General features: G+C 42.3%; 1 long non-coding RNA gene across 3 annotated transcripts in view; it reads left to right on the forward strand.

The window, feature by feature from the left end:
• The window catches only part of LOC122165431, a 36,241-nt gene extending 21,849 nt beyond the window's left edge, over positions 1 to 14,392 (forward strand). Inside the window, exons 3-7 of one of the 3 annotated variants that reach the window (XR_006170471.1) lie at positions 9,159 to 9,301; positions 9,787 to 9,864; positions 13,660 to 13,689; positions 14,081 to 14,194; positions 14,274 to 14,333. This is a non-coding gene — a long non-coding RNA (uncharacterized LOC122165431). Of the gene's footprint in view, positions 1 to 9,158; positions 9,302 to 9,786; positions 9,865 to 13,659; positions 13,690 to 14,080; positions 14,195 to 14,273 lie in introns of all 3 variants that reach the window. The other 2 variants (XR_006170469.1, XR_006170470.1) reach the window with 2 other exon arrangements.
• The last annotated feature ends 419 nt before the right edge of the window (positions 14,393 to 14,811 follow it).

A 14,811-nucleotide genomic window follows, 5' to 3' on the forward strand; every position in this document is an offset into this window, starting at 1 on the left:
CCCAAACAAACAAACAAACAAACAAACAAACACCCACAAAAAAAACAAACCAAACAAACAAAAAAAAACCCCCACCACAATAACAAAAAGGCAGAGATGCAAGGCAGAGAGCTCAATAACCTGTGCCCTCCAAGTTTTGGATGCCTTGCCTCCTGACCCAGGGCTGGCACAAGTGGGTTCCTCTCTGTGTGCAGCACTTCCTAGCTTTTTAACACTGTTGCACAAAAACGTGGGATGGATTGCCCAAGCTAGTACTGACTTTTGCCATCCTGCTTTGTATGGCTTTTTCCCCTTTTTTCCCCTTCTCCCAACTTTGATTTCATTTGACTTCCTGTAGCTGAGCAAGCCTCTGTTGCCTTTGGCTATAGCAAAGCACCCTCACACAGCTCTCCATTTCTCAATCTGCATAGAAAGCAGGCTGCTTAGAGCCCCGATTTAGGGACAGGATTTTGATCAAGAGCATCTTAATGCGTGGTAAATAATCTCTGCTACATTCTAATGTGCAATTGAAGTCAGAGCTGGATTTAGGAGTAAGAAGCCTGAGCGATTGCTTGGCCCAGCAGCCAGTACAAGCTGCTCACTTGAGTCAGAGCAGCTCCATGCAGAGCTGAGGTGGGAGCCCCGTGCCTTTCCCCAGCTTCTGCTACCAGTCACAGTGCTCTTCTGGTACAAGGACCCGGTTTCCCCAGCAGATCCAGGAAGATTCAGATTGGTGTTGTGGAGGGGATAGTTGGCTATATGAGGAGGGGACAGTGGCAGCGTGGGGTGCAGCTCTGAAGCTGGCCTGGTGGAAGGGTCGCCCTGTAGTAGCCACAAAGGCTGTCAGTGCTCAAGTGCTGAAAGCAGCTGTACAAGGGGCAGATGAGAGGACTGGGGAGTAAAGGACAGTGAACTGCTGCTCCTGCACAGATGAGAGAAATCTGAGCATGGTACTGGCCTTCCATTGAAATGCAGTTTACAGCATTTGTGTATGACAGGTTTTGTCCTGGGGGTTCTTACTCCCTTCTGGCTTGTTCCTTCTCTCCAGCCCCAGCGTAATGGCGCATATGGTTACTGCTCAACCTTAGATTGGTGCCTGCAGGTCATAGGACACCAGTTTGCTATGCTGCTACAAAGTGACCTGTGCTGGATATTCTGCTCTAAACACTTGGCCTCTGCTCTGTGCATGTCTGCTGCCCATAAAAAGAGGTTAGCAGCAGTTCTAAGTGCTGCTCTGGTTTGATGTGCCCAGCTCGTGCTGCTCAAATCGGAACATAATGAAAATGGATCCCTTGTTAGAAAATCAAATTAAGTGTAGCCTGTTGGGGGAGACCAGTTAGAGAGAAACGGCTGTGGGGTTCTTTCTGCTCAGTGATGCATGTGTTCTTTGTGAGTACGTGACTTAAAACAAAGGAAGCTGTTAGGACTCCTATTTCCCACGTCTGTTCTCGTGGCCCTTGAGTATTAATTTCTGAGATATTAATTGATGGTGCCTTGCCTGGAGCCTGACTGCTGCAAGTGGGGCACTCAGATTGGCTCTGGTTGGTGAAGGGCGCTCTGCTGGGAGCCTGTGGGGCTGTGTGACCTGTGAGCGCTGCCCTGTTCCTTCTGTGGTTTGAGCTATGGGGGCTTTGAGTGACTATGCAAAAGCAAGTTTTACTTCTCAAATTACATGTTGTCAAAAGAGAAACACGACTGGGTTCCACAGAATGAAATGTTTGATAGCACTGTGATGACCTCTGTCACTCTGTCACAGGGAGGGTCTGGAGCAATTGCAGGTGCGTCTGTGGCACTAGAGTGGTGCATCTTAAACAAAAAATATTTACTGTTTTGCTGTTACGAAGAAGAAAAGTACAGGGGCATAATGAGCTAATATTTCCGTGCCTGAGCCATGGTGCTGAGAATGACTGAAGTCCTGCTTTTTTTTCCACCCACTGAGAGTTACTGAAGCAGTTCTGTTACGATCTGAAAAATAGGCTTAACTGTAGAACCTGAATCATAGAATTGCCCAGGTTGGAAAAGACCTTGAAGATCATCAAGTCCAACTACGACCTAGCCTTACTACCCTAACTAATGACTCTTGACAAAATTAGGAAGCATACTTCTCTCTGAAGGTAATACTAGATTGTTGGAAGATTCAACTTACCAAGTACTAAAGGGATAGAGAGTGCTTTGTGTGTGTGTGTGTGTGTGTGTGTGTGTGTGTGTGTGTGTGTGTGTGTGTGTATCTTAAAACAGCTTTGCACTAACAGATGTCTGGATGTTGATACCTGGAAGGGTCTGGTATTGGAGCACGTCTGTTGTGGAGAACTTTCTGTTTAAGCTTTGACACAACTAATAAGCACCACATAGCAAGTATTGCCCCCCTTTGGAAGTGGTGAGTGCATGTTCTCGTGTCTGGGTGGTAATTTCCAAATTTCTTGAGAATGGTGCCTCACAGTTCTGCTTTTAGGAAGAAATGTAAAAGACAAATGTAAAAAAAAAAAAAAAAAATTGTCTTGTAGTATAATTATGTAAATGTCAAATTGATTCATTGAAGTTATATAGAAGGCTTAGGAAAAAGAAATTCCCAACTGAATGTCCTCTCGAAATGAGTGTGCCTGGCAGTGCTGCAGCTGTGTGTATAGCAGGCTGATGTTTTTAGCCCTGTCGGTGGAAATATAAGCACAACAAGTGATAGGATAGGAAAAGTGTACTCTAGTAGTGGGAGTTTATGAAATAAGCCTTTACTGTACATGTGCTGTGAGATGTGTTCCCTGAACCAGATTAACGCAGCTGCATAAATGAGAAAATCCTCTTGAATATAAAAGTGACCCAACCAATACAGTGCCTCTTTGAGAATCCTGTTCTTACTACATGTATCATTTCAGGCTTGTGTGTGCTTTCAAAAGGTTCTGCCTTTGCATGGCTTTTCTTTATTCTCCTTCCCTGAAGCCATTTCAGTTTACTGTGAGGTTTCTTTTTTAGGACTTATTATTTTTGGAAAGCTTTCTGGAACATTTTGTGCATATGGTTCTCTATAAATGTGCTGTTGTACTGATTAAAGCTGAAAGTATGAAACCTTGCCTCTGTGATGCAGTGCGGCAGGGGAAAAATGCTGAAACAATGGTTTCCAAAGGGAATGCTCTTCCAAATAAAGGCATATCTAAAAAGGAAAAACAAAAGCGGATGAGGAAGGTTGCATATGATATATTTTCTGCTTTCCCTTGTGTCCACTTGATGCCATAGATAACATAAATGTCAGTATGCTTGCAAAAAAAATAATCAGTAAAGTGGATACAGTATTTCCTTAACCAATTTTTCGTGATTCATTGGTGCCATGACTTCATCACTATAAGCCTGTTTGTAATAGCACAGAAGTTTGCAGTGCATTGGAAGTGTTGTGTATATTAACTTGTCTAATTCTCAACACTGTCCCTTCATGACTCTGCTTTTCCTCCTACTGGTGCTTGGAAGTTCATAGCAATTGGGCTGCCTGTAAGTATCCTCTCCTTCCTTCTTTTGGAAGGATGGTCAGGTTTTTAACTGTGATCAGATTCCAAAGCAAGCCTTGGCTTACTGTCACAGGATGGGAAAGCAAGTCAATTAAATAGAAAACATCTTGCTGCTCAGCAGCTCTGGTGTTTCAGTTACTGCATGTTGACAGATCAGAGCACCTTGCTGCTGGTCTGTCCCCTGCAGCCAGATGGGTGATGCATTAGCTCCTGACATAAAGTACATTTTTCAGAGGCCTGCTCTGATGCCTGCTTGCCAAGATGGGATTTACTGCTGTGGTGCACAGATTTACTTAGAAGATCTGGATAATGTGGCTGGCTGGTTCTTAAATCTTTCATATAGCATGCATAAGCAGTGAAATAGCAAATCTGTGAACTACAGCTGAAAATGAAGTAGCAAGGGACTTTTAAAGTGTGCAGTGAAAATACACTTTGCTTTGTTTTCTTTGAAGCATCAGGGCCCCTCACTTTGCTGATTTGTGTTTTAAGCCCTCTACAGAAAATTTCTTCAGAATACACAGATGTCTTGTGGTTCTCAAGAAGATAACTGTGTGGAAACCAACCGAGGGTAAGGCAGAAAGGATCTGAGGTGTTGTATTTTCTGTTGCTGCTTAGATGTGCGTGAGTGTCACTTTTTCTGTGATTTTTCTCATCAGCCAGTTAAGAGGATGAGAGTTTAGGGATTTTTCAGTTTGTTTTTGAGGTTTGACCGTTCACTGAAGGTGCGCAAAATAAGGATAAGATGTAGTGGAACAGTAGTAGAAACATGAACAGCAGATGAAGGTGAAAGTTAAACCTTCTGAACCAATGCCAAGTTCTACCTGCAGTATGGACATGAGGAAAAACAGTCCTGCTCCGTGGCACAGTCTTTGCTGTGTGCATGGCAAGCTATTTCTGAATATTATTCTGCAAGGCAGGAGGCAAAAACTAAGTGGTTAAAGGAAAGATTTCTGATGTGCATGAGGTTAACTCATTTTCCTTTGGCAAGTTTGCAGCATGGTATTTAAAAGTAAGCCAGTAGCATTCCGAGCATACTTAACACTTCCCAAGACACACTGCATAGAATCCAGGTTAAAGACTGTTCTCTAGCAACAGTGACATAGGACATAGGTAGCCTTGACTGTTGCCCCAGGCACCTCGTGCAACCGTAGTGCCTCAGACTGTCCTCTGATTCCTTGTCCTCAGTGCACCTGAACTGCCTGAAGCTGCTGCTTTTTCACATTTTGAGCATATGACCTCCCCCAAAGATCACTTTTCCATGGCAATTTAGGAGCGCTGCGAGGATGAAATGGGGAAAAAAACAGAAAATTAGTCATAATCCTAGAAGATGTATGCATACTTGTGATGTGATCTTGTATTGAAGGGTCTGAATTGGCAGCTTCTAAAGGTCTGGAGGAAAAATGGCAGAGGTCCCTAAGCAGCTTAGCTTAGGAAAGCTGCTGCCAAAACAAGCGTGTCATCTTGGAAAGGGCTCGTCGTGGGTTGGGAGTGGGAAGTCTGGTGTGTGTGCTATGAGGGAAAGCAGTGCCTGCTTCAGGGCATTCACATAGGAGCAAGCCGTTATTATCAGGCCAGCAGCTCCTGGTACTGGGAGCAGGGTGGAGGGTCCTTGGGAAGGCTGCTGGTGCAGGCCTCAGCCTGCGGTACCTGCAGGAGCCAGGGGTGGCTGGAACCAGGAAGCAAGGAGCTCTTTCCTTGTTCAGAGCATTCCCGGAGAGGGCGTGGGCTGTTGACTTTGTGGCCGTGCAGGACAGTTTATATTCTCCAGATTTAAAATGAAAACAAAATGACCTCTATGGCTTGAAGCAGTTAACCAAGAAGAATCTCCTCTCCCCTTCTTACTATATTTAAGGGAACTGCTGACTTTACTAAATATTGTCTTTGAAAACATCTGCTTGGACTTTAATCCTCCTGTAACCCTTTAGCATAGGCTGTGGCACATGAAATGGGTTTGAAGCATTCCACTTCCATATCCTCGTGCAAATGTAGGCTTCTGCCTTGCTGCTAGGATCCAGTAATGAAGCCAGTGTGTTCCTTGCTGCTGTGCGTAAACAGGGGAACTGCTTTGATTTACACCAACCCATGAATTGTTAAGCTCTCTCCCTGAGAGTATGTTTCTACTGATAAATGTGTGCACTGTACAATGTGTTGGCACTGCTAGAACAGGGAGAACACTTTATTTTTCTCTTCCTGTTAGCTTCTGTTTTCTCTCTATAGCACACCAAGCTGTGCCCTGAGATAAGGCCTGTCAGTCTAGCAAACTTCAGTTCTTTATGGTGTGTTTATTTATTCATTTTTCATTGGCAGCAGTCAGACCAGACTGTAAGAATTCCTATGGGCTGTGGTTCAGTTGCAGTAGGATGGGGAAATGGGGAAGAGAGAAGGAATGTTTTACTAGTGTGAAGCAGGTAATTGAAGATAGTCTTATCTGTGTAAACGTGTGATGCTTCTGTTGGGAAGAAAAGGTTACTCCTGCAGCGCTACAGACCCTCGGTGAGCTGTTTGGGTGTTGCCACTTAAGTTCTGGGGGTGGAGGACTGGAAAGTTGTTATTAAAGCTGTTTCCCCATGAGCTGTAGGTATAAGGAATGTGCTAAAACCAACAATCAGCTTTCAGAGAGTTGAATGTCTAAATAACTTCCTAACCAGCAGCTCCCCTCTGGGCAGAAAGGATACCTTCTTATCTAGCCAGAATCTCTTTCCTCTTCTGATTTTGCCAAGGGAAAGTCAAGCTGGGAACAAGTTTTGTAACTTAGCTGAAGCCTGAGGGGGAGGACTCCTGCAGGCAGTACCTGTGCCAATTGTCTTTTAACAGTTCAGAAGGGGTTATCATTGCTATCTAAAACAAAATTGTTTTGCTGCCTTTGTCTCTTTCAGTTCTCACATTGAGCAAAATCAGCTTAGTGGGATGTTACTGTAGGCATGGCAGCATCAATTTAGGCATTCCTTGTGGGGCAACCTACCATCTGACAGGCACTAATCCTGGTAATGTGGGACTCAAGCAACTTGGAGCTAAAAGGAGATGGGGAAAACACGCCTGGCTTTTTAGTAGAGGAAAAAGCAGCGTGCTTTAAAACAATGTGTTAGTGAATCAAGAACTAGCAGTAATTGATTTCCCCAGAATAAATTCTTGATTTAGATATCTATTGTTTATTGTTGAGAGACCAAAATTAGACTGCTAGCTTTCATGTATGATCTTTGGGTGTTGAAAATGCCTCTGAGACAGAGCAGCACACCTCAGGCATCTCTGTGAATGAATTCTGTCATAATTGAGTTGTATTCCCTACTTCTCCTGCCTACTGATGTCATGCATTAAGCCCTGACCCAGGGCAGGGAAGGCTGCCATTGAATTGGCAAGACTTGCAAAGTTTCATGTGCTAATAAGGCTTCATTAAGTTGGATTGGAAAGAGCAGACCTTTCTTGCTGTAATAAGACATCCATTCACTGAAAATTGTGTGCTGCATTGAGCTGTAATTCTGGGTGACTCAGAAGGAAGCACCCAACTGTTGGCCTGCAGTACAGGCCAGATGCTGACATGTTCCAGCTGAATAGGAACTTAAAATCCATGTGAGAGATTTGACTTGCATGGAAGGGGCAGATGTACTGACTAGCTGGCTTGGCTTTCTTCAGAGGAGTGTTTTTCATGCTGTGGTCTAATTGCTGCTGGAGGAAGTTTAGCAGGTAAGTGGCAGCATCCTTAATCCTTTCTGCTTGGTAGGAGGGCTGAACATGGTGAACAAAACATTAGGTCTTCATCAGTAAAACATATTGGAAATGTATTGACTTTGCTACAAGTATAGAGTGGGATAACTTCATTTCTCTTTCTCCCTCTCCAAATTAAATAGGAAACTGATGGGGCAGGCAGAGTTTATTGTAGCATTATCTGCAGACTTACCACAGGGCATTTTAAATATCATCTTGAAATGCTATTTCAAGCTGGGGATGTGTGCAGACAAATAAGTCCTCTTTGGTAGAAACTAATTCACACGAAAGATCCAAATGCTAAAGATGACCTTTTTGTGAATTAGATGTGAGTAGAGCCGTGACATGGAACTAGGGAAAAACTCTCCCTCTAGGATCACTAAACTTTTATCAGCAAATTCACATATTCCTTCCATTAATGCTACTTTGTGGTGGTTTTTTTTTTTTTTTTTTTTCTTTCCTAAGTAATTGAAAATGTACATTGTGGCTGTTTGAATTGTGTCCGTGCTGGCATGCTGAATCCCTTTAAGAAGTACTTAAGGAGCTCAAGGTCATACTGCCTTCTTCAGGTTTCATATCTGATCACACAGGATATGAAATGGTGCAACACCTGCCTCTACTCCTCTTAGATTTATTTGGAGTTATCCAGCAGTTTTTGAAACTTGACCTCCCCCAAAAAAATCTCCTTTCAGTAGAAATATCCATTTAACTGAAGAAGTTGGATGTTGTGTTGAGGGACATGGTTTAGTGGGAGCTATTGGGAATAGGTGAACGGTTGGACTGGGTGATCTTTTAGGTCTTTTCCAACCTTGGTGATTCTATGATTCTATGATTCTAAGCTGTGGCTAAGAGGGAGATTCTTTCAAAATTAAAAATGTTCCCTTGGTCAACTGCAAAGAAAAGATGATTTCTGCAAAATAAATTACATTTTTTTCCCCAGTAGCTTTAGATGTTTGTGTAAGGAACAGCATAGTAGAAGTGTTGAAGTGAATCTCTGTATTTTTTTTTTTTCTTTTAACCAAATATTGACCAGATGTCTTTATACAAGTTTTCTCCTTTCTCTTTCTAAGCTATGAGCACTACACAGATTTTTAGTCTTTTTCAGGGGCTTTGGAGTCATGCATGGCATTGTATTTCATCCAGATCCAAAACTGTCAGAAGTCTTGCTGGCTAGCTCAGTGGGACTGTATACTTCAGAGCCTTTTTTCACTAATAACAGGGATTCAGCCTGTGCTGGGGTTCAGCCTGTACTTTCTTGATGTCCCAACTGTGATTTGTGTTTTCAGTGCAACAGTGTCAGATTGGCTATGGGCTGAATTTGTCAGTCCTCAGGTATGAGCAGTGTCACATCCTGCAATTTTAATTGCTGTGCTATGTACTGTCACATTATACCTGAGGTTTTCAGGCTGTTTTACATTCCTCCTCATGTGTGTTTGCCTGGCTGCTGGCTGGCTGTCAGATCTGCTGTGCCTCTCCAGGTGTCTGAGGAAGCATTTTATTTATCCTAGCTGTCTAGTACAGTCTGCTGTGTCTTCTGAAAGGTGAGGGGAGTGTAGGAAGGCTGGCTTCCTTGAAACCGCTCTGGAACAAATTCTCCAGATACTGTATCCTCTGTGGTTGTCTTGAAAGGAAGATCTAAAACTCGTTGCAAGCTGGACAATCTTTACACCTGAACTATTGGAAGTCGAGTGAGAAGTTCCGGTCTCTAATATAATGCAGCTCCTTTCGGTGTTTCCTATGCACAAAGTTGCCTTTTCTGCTTTGATACCATGAATGCTTTCATAGTAAGTTTTCTGAATTCCGGAACACGCGAAAGTTTGTTCTAGTCTGTTTCTGAATTTCCCTTCCCATCCCCTTGGCTGTCGTAAATGTTTTGTTCAGTACTTACTGTTCTTTTGTCTTTGTTTTTTTTTTCTAGATAGAGGTGCTCCTAATCAGCCAGATCTTTTGGGATTTTTTTTTATTTTTTATTTTTTTTTTTAGAAGAAACCTTGGTGGGTAAAAGATGTGCCATGGAATGGTAGCACCAAAGAGCAACACTGGATCATCTCTTGCCTTGACTAGCCATGGGCTATTTCTTCTGCTAGTTATGTTTGGTAACTTTATTTTGGAAGTACAGGCCACAGGTAAGTGAAATCTTTGCTTGCATGTACTGCAGAGGGGGAGAGATGTCTAAGTTTGAAAATGACCTTATGTATTTGTGGGGAAGCTGGAGGTGGTTGATGCATTTGCATACATATTTCAGTACTGGCAGGAAAAATTCCACCATAGCTTGTTAAGCAAAGGGCAGTATCTGAACTGAACCAGTCTTGCATACCTTTACACTATCATCTTGATTACCCCAGCTTTTTTTTCTGCTTCTATTTTCATCTCTTTACTGCAGCTGGGGATGCCAGGACTGTCTTAAGAGGAAGCACGGACTGTTTTTTGGTTAAGTGATATTCTCATGTAGGCACTATTATTTATATGCCCTGTAGCAACTGCTCATGTGAATTAGTTTTGGAAGCACAGGCTGACTTCTGCTCTTTGCACACCTGATGAGCCTGTACAATGTTTGCTTGTGTGGCACCTTCTGGCACTTGAGCACTCACAAAGTGTATTCCTTTGTTAGATCTCTTCTGCGTCTTGGGTTTTTCCCCATTCCCCATGCTTGCTTTTTGATGTCTGGTGACCAACTGTGGTAAATAATGTAAGTAGCAGTGGAATGGAATGACACATTAAAAAGTCAAGTAACAGTCAGAAATGAGTGTAAGAAGAAAACTTATTGGTCACAAGGCAGTAGAGATGTTTGTTTTCTTACACAGTATACCCTGAAACGTGATCTCTTCTTACAGACCTGATGTAATTTTCTTGTCAGTAGAGAGATGATTGATCATAAGTGGTGTGGGATGAAGTTTGTATGTGTGCCTTAGGTGCAAGTTCTTGCACAGAACGCTGGAGGAACTTATTCTCAAAAAGTCAAATAGATTTGACTTCCACAACTGCAGATAATAGCTTGCTTTTGAAAACAAAACATCAGTTCTTAACAATAGCTCTAAAAAGTCCTGTTTATTTGAGATATCATGGCACCTGAAAATGTCTGGTGACCAATATTTCTGGGCATCAGAGAAGCTTGGTTTGGCCTCTGTGGTAGAACAGAATAAAAGCTCATTGCCAGATGCACTCAAAGGAGAGTAGCTTCTGTAGAAAAGTCTGGAGGAGGAATTGATCTTCTAATATTTCTGACTCCTTTAGTTAGAAGGGAGAGGCTGCTGAAATGAGAGATCCCGGACTTCTGTGTCTTTCTACTGGCCTGGCTTTGGCTGTGTAGGTAAAAAGGGATGTGTGGGGGCATTGCAAATGTAACTGACTGGCAAGAACAAGTAGTGTGTGAAAGAGACAAAGGTATCTCATCCTTGTTTTTTCCAAAGGCTGTCCTTGTTTTTTCCAGCTGTTGTTGATAATACTCCAGCCTTGCTTCAGATATAGGCCTGCGAGATATTCCCTGCAGCCTGAGGCTGGGACACAATCCCAATTACGTACTGCAACACTCTGTAGTTGCTCTGTAATCAGTATGCAAATTCCTTGCACTGCATAGGGCTGCTGAATGGGGAAGGCAACTACAATCCTGGCAAGCATTTTCAGTATCATTTTTTATATATCTCATGTCATATGGAAAAAGCACTGGTGAAGCATGTCATAAGACCCTAGAATGGTTCTGCATCATTTCCCTTTCTCTGTTCATTTTGATTCAGGACCTGAAACCTGTTGTTGTAAACTGATCAAGGCAGATCATCAGCTAAATAGGATTAGAGTGGCAAGACATGAAGCATTTCCTTCAGCAGAAGTGAGAAAGTGAGAGCGTGTGAAGGGAAACCCAGGATCATAGCAGAGGGCAAGGCACAAAGGGGGGAAATCCTGGGGGGGAGGGGGTAGAATGGGCTTCCATCCATAAACTCTGAGGCTGGGAGGGATGGGGGTGCATGGCAGCCTGTTGTGGGCCCAGGGAGCTGCACCTGCAGCAGTGCTCTGACTATGAGTAACATTAATCAGTCAGCCAGCCGAGGAGCAGGGACCCAGATGGAGAGACAAAGAGCACTGAAAAAACGCTTGGAAAATCATCTTTCCCTCATCTTTGTCCCCAGCCACCCCCCTGTCCTCACTTTATTAGTTTACATAGCAAAAACATTCAAAGCAACCAGAACAAAGCGATGTTAACTCGAAGCAAGAGATTACATTAAATCTCCTGGTGGTAATGCTTATCTTGAATACAGGGCCAATGTGACACGTTCACAATTGCTACAAAAGATGAAGAATGTTCTCATAAAAAGACAGACAAGCATGGAGACAATGGACTGGCTCAGCTCTGAGTGACAAAGTGGAGCTTGTTATTCGTACATTTAAAACCATATAATGCATATTGTACTGCGATGGTTTTACTGTTTGGAAATGTTACTGCTTGTCTTTCAGGAGGTTAGATACATATTTGTGTTCTGAGCAGGAAGGTGTTCACTTTTACATGTGATGAATACAGAGGGCAGACTGATTTCCAGTCAGTGAGCTTCTGGTCTCTCTTCTGCTGATAATTTGATTTTATTTATGCATGGATTTTTAGCAAAAGTCATCAGCAATTTGTCTCAAGCAATCTGTCCAAGTATCCCAGAGTGCTGTGAGATGAATGTGATAAGTTGCTTAGTCACAGAGCCTACTGCAGAGTTTGGGGGAGCTGATTCCTTCTCACAGCAAGCTAGTCACAACCGTAAAAATAACCGCTGCACGTGTTGTAACACAAAACAAATGCAGCATTCGGTGATGGGCAAACAATGAAACTATGCCAGAAGTGGAGGATTTAGGAAGGCTTCAGTGCTCTTCAGAAATTCTTTTTCAGCTTGATCACTATTGTGCCTTTTTCCCCTCTTGCAAGTTCTCCAAGATTAATTGAGGGAAATGATGAAAAAATTAGCAGAATGGAAAGGCTCTCTTCCAAGAAGAGCCTTGGAAAGCAAGGCTCTGAAATGCTGCAGCTTAATTCTTGTTCCATCTCTTCTGTTTTCTTTGAGGGTTCTTCTGGGATTTAGCTAAGTGCTTAGGTGCTTAGTAGGTAGAGACAGGGAAATGCTGGAAGTATTGGAGAGGAGGAATAACAGCTGCTTGGGCTGCTTTGTTAAAATGTAACGCTTCTGTGTGCCTTCTTTGTTGTCCCGGTTCTTTCTTCCTGCTTCCTCTCCCTGGCCTTTACAGGTTATTCCTGAGCTCTCAAAGGCCTTGTGTGTAATCACATTTGTAGCAGCCCTCCTATTTGACCAGACTGTTTCTGAAAGGATAACAGCGGATCAGAATGAATCACTCATAAAATTTTAACTTGTAGTCTCTAAAATATTCTGAAAGCTTCCTATCATCTGTGTTCTCAGCGTTGTAACTTCTCTTAGATTCTTAGCCAGCTCTCTCAAAATGTAGGTTGGGCTTTTCATTACTGATAAGAGCATCACCTATCTTGAGAAATGTAACTGAAGGTGTTACTATGAGTATTAACACCCTGAATTAAACAAATAGCAATACACATAAATGAGAGAGTTTAAATATTAACCTTTAAAAATTAATAATGCAGACTTGGCAAATGTAAGTCTACTTAATTTTAAACACAGCCTGATTTTTGTTGACTGATCACATGTAAAATGCTATGAAGCTATCCCTTTAATTTTTAGGGTTCCATTAAAATGATAAATTGAGCTTGAATAAACTGAAACGACTTCATTTCTGTGTATTGTCTCTGATGCAAACGCAGGCAATCTGCTGCATGCTGCTCTAAGGTCTTTTCAATGCCAAGGTTATTCTGTACAGAAGCTCTTGGATACCACTGGTGTTTGTTTGTGTTGCATAGAACAGCTTGTAAAAGCATACTTCAGCCATTGAGCAGATTCAGACTTGTTCCTATTCCTTGGGAATCTGTATGAAGCAGAGGGTTCCTTTGTTTCTAATTATGTGGTTGAAAGGAAGAAGTTTAATACTGCTGGGGATGAATTCAGTGGGCATGAAAACAAGGACAGTAGTACTGGATAGCTAGATAGAAATGTGGGGTGGTGTTGTGCATGAACACAGGACCTGAGTTCTGATCTGCGTGCTTCCTATAATGCAGGTTTGAATAAATTGTTGTCAGCTCATAGTGAGGAAAGGGTGCAGTTTTCAGTGTGAGTCCTTCTTCCATTCCCTTCGTAGAGCTTCATGAAAGCAGAGTGGCACAGAAGAGCATGGTGAGGAGCTGTAGAGCAGTGGTGAGGCTGCCAAGAGGTAGATGCAGGTGGGCCCAGAACCAGTCTAGTTAAGGAACACTCTGTTCTTACACTGATCTCTGGGTAGTGCTTTTTAAGCAGCTGACTTGAAGGCAGTAACTGGAATCTAGTTACAGTAGTCACACAGCTTGTTGAATTTTAAACAGCTTGAATGGTTAAGGAATGAATTAAAGCAAGCATAATAATAATCTTAATTTTATTTTTTTGTCTTTTAGGTTTGCTCGGCAAATCCAAAGGACCTACATGTAAGTAAACTCTTATTCCCTGCTGTGCTATTAGAAATGAGTGAGATGTTTTACTGATTAACATAAGTGGTTATACAAGCTAAGATTTACGTTTTTACTCATGTGCTGTGATGCATCTCTGCCCTGTTTCTGCTTTTTATCCCTTATATTTGAGAGAGATGGTTGCCTTTGGTTTGAGGGAGATCAACTTCATATGTTCCACTGTGCTTGAAGGCACCTCAATGTGTCTTTATAGTATTTAGTTTTAAATGACTCAAAACCATGTAGAGTGAGTATTCACTGAAACAAAAAGAGAAAGTTATGCTAGTTGTGAGAGTTTTGAAAGGGAGAAGATTGGAAGGACGGAGAGGGCAAGCTGAGGTGAAAAACCCTTTTGTTTCCTTTAATCAAGAAAAGTGAATATCTCATCGCAGAATGTGATTCTGGATACGTTGTATTGAATACTCAGCTTTTCATTTCCCGTGCTCGGAAAAAGTCTGAAGCTTTTCCTGTATGTGTTACAGAGGTATGTAATTTTAGGAGGAAGTGGGAAGCATACTTGGCTGTCTTGATTAGTTCTAAATATATTTTTAAAAAATGTGTAGGTATTTGTTGAAGTCCAAAATGTGATCATCCTAATTTGAGTCTTCCAATTTTCTTCAAGAAAAGAGAAGACAGGAACAAAGTCTGGGAATGGATTCATAATTAAGTATTTGAAGGTGAGAAAGGGTAATCATACAGCCTACCAAATTTTGATCTTCAGATGGAGGGAGGAGGAGAGCAGATGGAATGCTCTGTGAATCCTGAATTTTTAATCGGTCTGAATTTTACTCTTGGCAAGACTGATATAACAGAAGCCTAGTGTGAATGTGCCATCAGTTCTTGGCCATGGTTTCTAGCAGGAAAACAAGCTAATTTAGGAAATAGCTCAAGAACTGCCTGGTCCAGCTAATTCAGTTTCTTGGGCTATTGTGAAAAAGGTGGAAACTGATAGGAGCTTCGTTGTAGAAAGAAAGCTGGAAGGGAGCTTCATTCTTCAAAAGAAAATACTTGCAACTTTAGTCCAGATTTTGGAGTCCCCTGATGTCTGGTGCCTGCTACACTAAAGATACGGGTGGTTTGTCTTCTAATGCAGCTGCCTCC

This window comes from Centrocercus urophasianus, unplaced genomic scaffold (assembly GCF_019232065.1).
Source record: "Centrocercus urophasianus isolate 14NV4802_14NV808 unplaced genomic scaffold, USGS_Curo_1.0 seq_298, whole genome shotgun sequence".
In the NCBI taxonomy this organism is placed as follows: Eukaryota; Metazoa; Chordata; class Aves; order Galliformes; family Phasianidae; genus Centrocercus; species Centrocercus urophasianus.